The sequence below is a fragment of the Panthera uncia genome (assembly GCF_023721935.1).
Source record: "Panthera uncia isolate 11264 chromosome C1 unlocalized genomic scaffold, Puncia_PCG_1.0 HiC_scaffold_4, whole genome shotgun sequence".
In the NCBI taxonomy this organism is placed as follows: Eukaryota; Metazoa; Chordata; class Mammalia; order Carnivora; family Felidae; genus Panthera; species Panthera uncia.
Window position 1 is genome coordinate 20,953,583 of NW_026057585.1, and position 7,385 is coordinate 20,960,967.

At 43.2% G+C, this 7,385-nt stretch overlaps 1 protein-coding gene across 1 annotated transcript in view; it reads right to left on the reverse strand.

The window, feature by feature from the left end:
- The window catches only part of SLC35A3 (solute carrier family 35 member A3), a 52,475-nt gene extending 50,174 nt beyond the window's left edge, over nt 1-2,301 (reverse strand). The window contains exon 1 of the mRNA XM_049616745.1: nt 2,158-2,301. The gene's annotated coding sequence lies outside the window, so the exon portion shown is untranslated. The remainder of the gene's footprint in view (nt 1-2,157) is intronic.
- Between the last annotated feature and the right edge of the window lie 5,084 nt (nt 2,302-7,385).

Below are 7,385 nucleotides of genomic sequence, written 5' to 3' on the forward strand. Positions count from 1 at the left end.
AAGAAAGAAAGAAAGAAAGAAAGAAAGAAAGAAAGAAAGAAAGAAAGAAAAAGAATACTTTGGACTAATAGTAGACTTCAAAAAGCTTTATAAGAAGGAGGTATAGGGGCACCTGGGTGGCTCAGTTGGTTAAGCATCCAACTTCAGCTCAGGTCATGGTCTTGCCCTTTGTGGGTTCAAGCCCTACGTGGGGCTCTGTGCTGACAGCTCAGAGCCTGGAGCCTGCTTCTGATTCTGTGTCTCCCTCTCTCTCTGATCCCTCCCCTGCTTGCTCTCTGTCTCTTTCTAGAAAATAAATAGACATTAAAAAAAATTTTTTTAAAGGAGGTGTCAACTTCCAGTTATAAATAAAATAAGTCAGTCCTGGGGATATTGTACAGCATGGTGACTACAGTTAATAATACTGTATTATATATTTGAAAGTTGCTAAGAGAGTAGATCTTAAAAGTTCTTATCAGAAGAAAAAAATGTGTAATTATGTGTGGTAATGAACTTTAACTAGACTTATTGTGGTGATCATTTTGCAATATATACAAACATCAAATCCTTATGTTGTACACCTGAAATTAATATAATGTAACATGTCAATTATATCTTAATAAGAAATATTTTTTTTTAAGAAATATTTTTTAAAAGAAGGTGGCATTAAAGAATAAGTAGAATTTCTACAAAGATGGTAAGGAAGACCTTCCTTGTAAAATAAAGGATACAAGCAAAGACCAAGGCAGGTAGGCATAGACCATGTTCAGAAATAACATTTCCAAGCAAGTACTGTGGTTTTGTTAAAAAATAGAATTGTGTGGGATACAGTAATTTTAAAAAATGAAAAGGATATATCGATCTGAGTGGAGCTATGAACAGCTCCAATTTTGAAGGGTTTGAATGCCACCCTAAATCATTTTACATTTGTTTGGGAGCCAATAGTGGGTCACGGAATATTTCTGAGGGAAATAACCAGGGACTGCATAAGCTCCCTATCTTTAAGAAGCAGTATGGAAGGGAGTGACTGGAAGAGGAGCAGATTGAGGGAAGCAAGTTCAGTTTGGAAGTCACTGCTATAGTGCAAGTAAGAGGGCAGAAGCACCACATTTCGCACACAGGGAGTGGGAATGAAATAGGGGAGAAGCAAATTGAAATGCTGAAAAAAGTAGAATCTATACTTGGGAGGAAATGTTAAGACCAGAAATGTAAACTTAAAAAGTCATTACCTTAAAGGAAACAACCCGAGTTTTACCAATGAAAATAAGAGCACCAAGTGAGAAACTACCACATTTCATCTTTAACTATCCAAGCTGAATGCTGACGGAAAACCAAAAACTCTGATTCCACTTTCAAACACTGCATGTAATAGGCCATAATAAAAGATTCAGTCTTTTCCACTATAAAGTAATGAAGTGTAAGTGGTTTGCTAAGCAAGGCCCATTACATTTATTATTATTTTTTTGGCCCATTACATCTAATATCATTCTTTAACTCATGTGAACCAGCATTCCCGAGAGGTGTTTAGTTGGTTTAAATAAATGTTAACATCTTACCTTCCTCGACACTCAGAACCCTCCCCCAACATACACGCGCGCACACACACACACAACCTGTTCTGATACTAATCTCACCCAGCTTCGGACAGCCCTTGCCTATGTACTACCCTTACCAAGGACAGCACTTCCATTTCCTTAAGTCCCTGCAGCTTCTTGAGCGCAGGGTCCTGGTCTGGTGGATCAGCGCCTACCACGAGGCTACACTCGGAGCAGGAGCCCAAGGTTCGTTCACTGAAGGAATGACCGCCAACCGGGCCCACGGGCCACCTGGCCCCGCACGCCCCGGGCTCTGAGGCTCACAGCGCGGTTTTCAGTCGCTTGACACACCCCTTTCCTCGGGCCCTTTTCCCTCCTCCACCCAGCACATTCCGCACGTCTTCCCTCGGAGGTACAAACGCGTCACTTCACCCGCTCCCACCCTTGCTGAGTTCGACACGGTCCCCTTCACTCGGACTTTCCATCAGCGCCCCCGCACACCTTTTCCCCCTCCTCCTCCTCCCGGAGCTCCTCCGGGCCCCCGCCCCCCAGCCCCCCGCCAGCAGCCTCTCGCGCCCCGGCCGGCCGCCGCAGCAGCCGGCTGCCCTGCGCCCGCCGCCCTCCAGGAGCGCGCCACGCTCACCTCCCGCGCAGCTCGGCCGGCTGCGCGCACCCCGGGCGGCGGCTCAGCCCCGCCCGGAGCCCCGCTGGGTCCCCCGCGACCCCCGACGCGCAGAGCTTGCCGGCTCCTGCCGCCTTCGCCGCCGCCAGCTGGTGCGGCCCGGGCGTTTCCGGGTTCCCGCGGTCCCGTCCCCCAAATGCTCCGGCTTCCGCCTCGGCCCGGGCAAACGCAGTTCCCGGCTCGGCTCCCGCGGCCCCAGCTTGGCACTTGCCCGCTCTGTCCCGAAAGCGAGGCACCTGGGCAGCCCGGCGGGCAGCTCCCGGTGCAGGCTTCACTGTCGCGTCGCCACCTCGGGCACTGCCTCCTGCTGGATGTGTTCCAGGTGGAAGAGTCAGATGGAGCGTCTCCCGCCCGCGGGCTTCTGCGGGCATGTCCGGTTGTGGAGGGTGCCAGGTGTCCAACTGGGAAAGGAAAGGCAAAGTCCTTTGGGGCAGAGGACCCCGAGAGGGGGTGGGGAGGCGGATCCAGGAAACCAGCCGTAGAAATAGTTGTCGCTGTCACTGAAAACGAGATTAGCTCTGGAGCAGTCTGCCACCCAGGAGCCTGGAAGAAGTCTTGAGTTGGAAATGACCACCTTCTCCCACCCTCGCACCTTGAGTCTGGGGACAGCCCAAAGCGACGCCAGCAATGCGCCTAGTGCTATTAACCAGGAGAGGGGAAGAAACAACAGCAACAAAAGACAAATGGGTCCGGAGGATCTCAGAGTCCTAGGGGACTAACCCCTTCCTGGCTTCACGGATCCCTCACACAACACTAGCTTTTAAAGGCCTTCTGATATCTTTGTTGGAAACCGTCCAGCCACAGCGGCCCATTCTGATAATGAACAGGCTGGAATTAATATTCTACATCCAGTTTGGTCATCAAAGAGTAGGGCAGGACTATCCCTTTCCTCTTAACACAATGCCTGGATAAATTAAGCCTGCATCTGTTTATGTTGCGCATGATTAAAACTACCTCCATAGAGACAGGGAGAGAACAGAAAAATAAAATTAAGCAACTGTGTTAGAAAAATAACTGGCTTGGGGCTGGCTCAGTTGGAGGAGCATGCGACTCTTAATCTGTGGGTGGTGAGTTCAAGACCCACAAGGGGTGTAGAGATTACTTTAAAAAATAAATAAAACTTTAGGGGTGCCTGGGTGGCTGAGTCAGTTAACTATCTGACTTCAGCTCAAGTCATGATCTCAGGGTCTGTGAGTTTGAGCCCCTTGTTGGGCTCTGTGCTGACAGCTCAGAGCCTGGAGCCTGCTTCACATTCTGTGTCTCCCTCTCTCGCTGCCCTTCCCTCCCTCATGCTCTCTCTCTGTCTCTGAAAAATGAATAAACCTTAAAAATAATAATAAATAAAACTTTAAATAAAAGAGAAAAAAAGGAAAAGAAATGACTTTAAATTTTTCTATGCTATGACCTTGAGAAAATCCCTGGATGGTGAAATATATATTAGATATTTTTTTAAGGAGATAGAAGTTTATTGAACACACCCAAGGGAGTGGTGGGCAGGACAGCAGAGGAGAGGCTGTCTGCTGAACTATATATTAGATCTTAATGCTTGTCCAAATAATTTGGAAACAAAATATGGCTAATATAAAATGATAATAGCTATGCACTATCCTAAGATATCTATATTTTTTAATTCAAAAAATAGTAGGTAGTCAGTAAATATGAGTTGTTTTAAGGGGTTGTAAGGGGAAAGAAAGATGTAAATGTTTTAAAAAATATACTAGCTGGAAAAATATACTTTAACACATGAATAGAATTTTTTAGATACAGAAAGACCTTTCAGTCTGCACAGAAAGCTTTAAAATGAGAAAGATGAGAAGTGGAAGCACTTTTAATTATGAAACAGTAACATATGTCTTGGCATCTGGGACAGGCTTGAAACTGAAAATGACCAAAACTCTATACAAACAAAAGCGACAATGAAAATGGAGGGCCAAATATATGAAACACACACCTGATGTAAAGATAGGAGCCCTAACACTGATGACCAAAGTAATACTTCCATTAATCTTTCCTAGCTTTACTATTTATACTCATAATACCTACTGAATTGCTTTGAGTTTCCCTGTATATAGCATCCATGGACTTTTTTCCTATTTCTCATGCTGTTCGCTAAGTGTAGAATATGTTTCCACTGCTCCTTCATATTTTTTATAGCTAGCCCCACTCCACTTTTAATTCTCTGCTCAGATATTATCACAGACTTGAAGCCTTTTCTGGCCTCCTTCCTCCCGGGGGTCTGAACTCCTTCTCTGTGGTCTCATAGAGACTTGAGGAATCCTGTGCATACCTAGATAATTTCACTTCATTGCATTGTGATCTGTTTGATATCAATTCTTTCTGCCTAACACTTGCCTTGAGATCAGTGCTATCCTATTTATCTCTGGATCTTCAGCATTTAGCATACTACTTAGCACATGGTGGAAACTCAGTACATATTTCCTGAACTGAATTGGTTGGTAATAATGTCAAAGACAAGCCAGACAGTACGAAATTTACCAAGGAAGAATGTGAGCAGAGCCTGAAGTGCAAATCAAAGAAGTTAAGTCAGTACCAAGGTCTAAAGCTCTTTTAATAATAATTTAATAGAGGTGCCTGGGTGGCTCAGTAAGTTGAGCACATCTAGATCTTGATTTTGGCTCAGGTCATGATCTCAGGGTTTGTGGGATAGAATCCCGCATTGGGCTCCTGGCTGAGTGTGGAGCCTGCTTGGGATTCTCTGTCTCCCTCTCTCTCTCCCTGCCCCGCGCCCCCCCCCCCCCCGGAACTCTCTCTCTCTCTCTCTCTCCCTCTCTTTCTCCCTTTCTAAATACATAAACATTAAAAGGAAAAGAAAAAAGAAATGCCCCAACCTTTTGTTTTCCAAAGTTCTTTCACCTTTTTGTGTTCTGAGAAATGGCTTACCATAAAGAACCACCTTTTCCCACTTAAATAAGATTTGCTATCCAACTTATTCGTGGTTCTCATAAAACTCGCAAATATCTCCATCGTTTACCCATGACAAGCCCCTTTTACAAGAAACCTGATGAGGTGGGCAGACTCAAAACATCTAACTTCCATTCTCTGTCTCATGATTGATGAGCTGAGATTAGAAATGCTTGTATGCCTGAAACTAGCTATACACAGAGAAAACATCCTGTTTAGCTAACTAAGTGAGACTTCAATGCTTGCAAAACACCTCCAACTACAAATCAATCTGCATGAATACTGAGACACTCATTGCAAAGCATAATTTTTAGCTTACGCACTTTTTATGTACTTTTTGCCTCTCATTTTTATGTGAAACAGAGAGGCCATATATTTGGATCTGTTAAAGAATGTGTTCATTTTTGCAGCCCCGGGATGTGTATGGCTATAAAAAGTTATAAGTTGTATATTCATAAGCTCTGCTGGTCTGCTGAAAATAGTAGTGTGTTACAGTCAAAATTATCTAACCTCTCAGAAGTCACTGTGGTTTAAAGTTATAACCAATATATGCGAATAAGTCTCAGCAATAATGACAGAGAGGAACAACATTGCAATAATGACAGAGAGGAACAACATTGTATGCAAGGTTTTCAGGATGACTTTTTGTTAAGCAAAAAGAGAGTAGTTTTGTGCCCAAGTAAAATGACTCTTTGTACCACAGTGAGAAGGAAGAAAGTGTAGGAAAAAATCCAAATGGATATATAAAGTTGTAGAAGGTTCTCAGAAAGGAAGTTTTAATTGTGGTGGTCAAAGCTGGATAAAGTTTAATTGAATAATATTTTAATAAATAAAAGTTTAATAGAATAATGTTTAAAAGAATAATGTACATTTAATCAGATATGATCACTTTTAAGGAACTATGGTTAATTTTATGACGCTAATGCTTACAAAGCATGCTTAGGAAAACTAGACTTGTATCTGTTTTATAGGGTGAGTAATGAAGATCACTGCCTCGCAGGTCTAGGAAACTTAGGATATTTTAGGGAATCTGAGAGGAGAGTTCACCCAAGTTTATATGTGCCACAGATGAAATCTGATGGCAAGTTCTTGGCTTGGCTCAAGAGGCTTTTAAAAGCATACTCTGACATCTCTTATTAAACTTTCAACAAAGCAAATTGAAAGAGCACTATGTGAAAGATTACTATTTTTGCTGTGACTGTGTAAGTAATAAGACCAACTTTATTTTATGATCAAGAGTCACCTTTCTAGGGGCTCTGGGGTGGCTTAGTCGGTTAGCATCTGACTTTGGCTCAGGTCATGATCTCACGATTCTTGAGTTCGAGCCCCGCGTCGGGCTCTGTGCTGACCGCTCAGAGCCTGGAGCCTGCTTCAGATTCTGTGTCTCCCTCTCTCTCTGCCCCTCCCCCACTCACACTCTGTCTCTCTCTGTCTCTCAAAAATAAATAAACATTAAAAATAAAATAAAATAAAATAAAATAAAATAAAATAAAATAAAATAAAAACAATCATCTTTCTTGGAATGCCTGGGTGGCTCAGTTGGTTAAGCGTCCAACTTGATTTCAGCTCAGTTCACGGTTCCTGGGTTTTGAGCTTGGCATGCTCTCTCTGCCCCTCCCCCTACTTGTGCTCTTTCTCTCTCTCTCCCTCTCTCAAAAGTAAATAAATAAACTTAAAAAAAAAAGAATAATCTTTCTTTGCCAATATCTTTGATTAAAAGGGGGAATGCTTGTAGAGAGAAATTTTGTATTTCAGTGCAAAACTATAGCACACTCTTCAGACTCTAGTCCCAAGTTAGCAAAAGTTGGGTTATCAGACTACAGCCCTGTTCACTGCCTTTACTCTATTTAGGCACTTTGTAAATTTCAGTTAGTTGGTAGATATGCAGACTATGTCTTCTCTGGTGGAGATTTCAGTGAATTCTCCCTGCTTGTGGAAAAACCAGTTTGGGTACCTTCCTGCAAATCCGACCAGAAGTTATCCTATTACCTTGCACAGAAATCATTAACACTTACCAGTTCAGTTCTAGATTCCTTCAATATCTGGCTACTACTCTCTAAACTAAATTTTCCAAATTTTCTCCCTCTTGCTTGACTCAATGTGTTCAAGAACTAAAACCTGACCACCCATACCCCTTTTGTGTGCTGCAAAGGCCTTTCCCTTCAGGATCTGAAGAAGCGCTGTGAGCTAAAGCCCGGATGACTTCATTTAAACCTTGAAGAGCTCAAGCGTTTATCATCATAGTAGACCATGCAGGGTTGGATTAC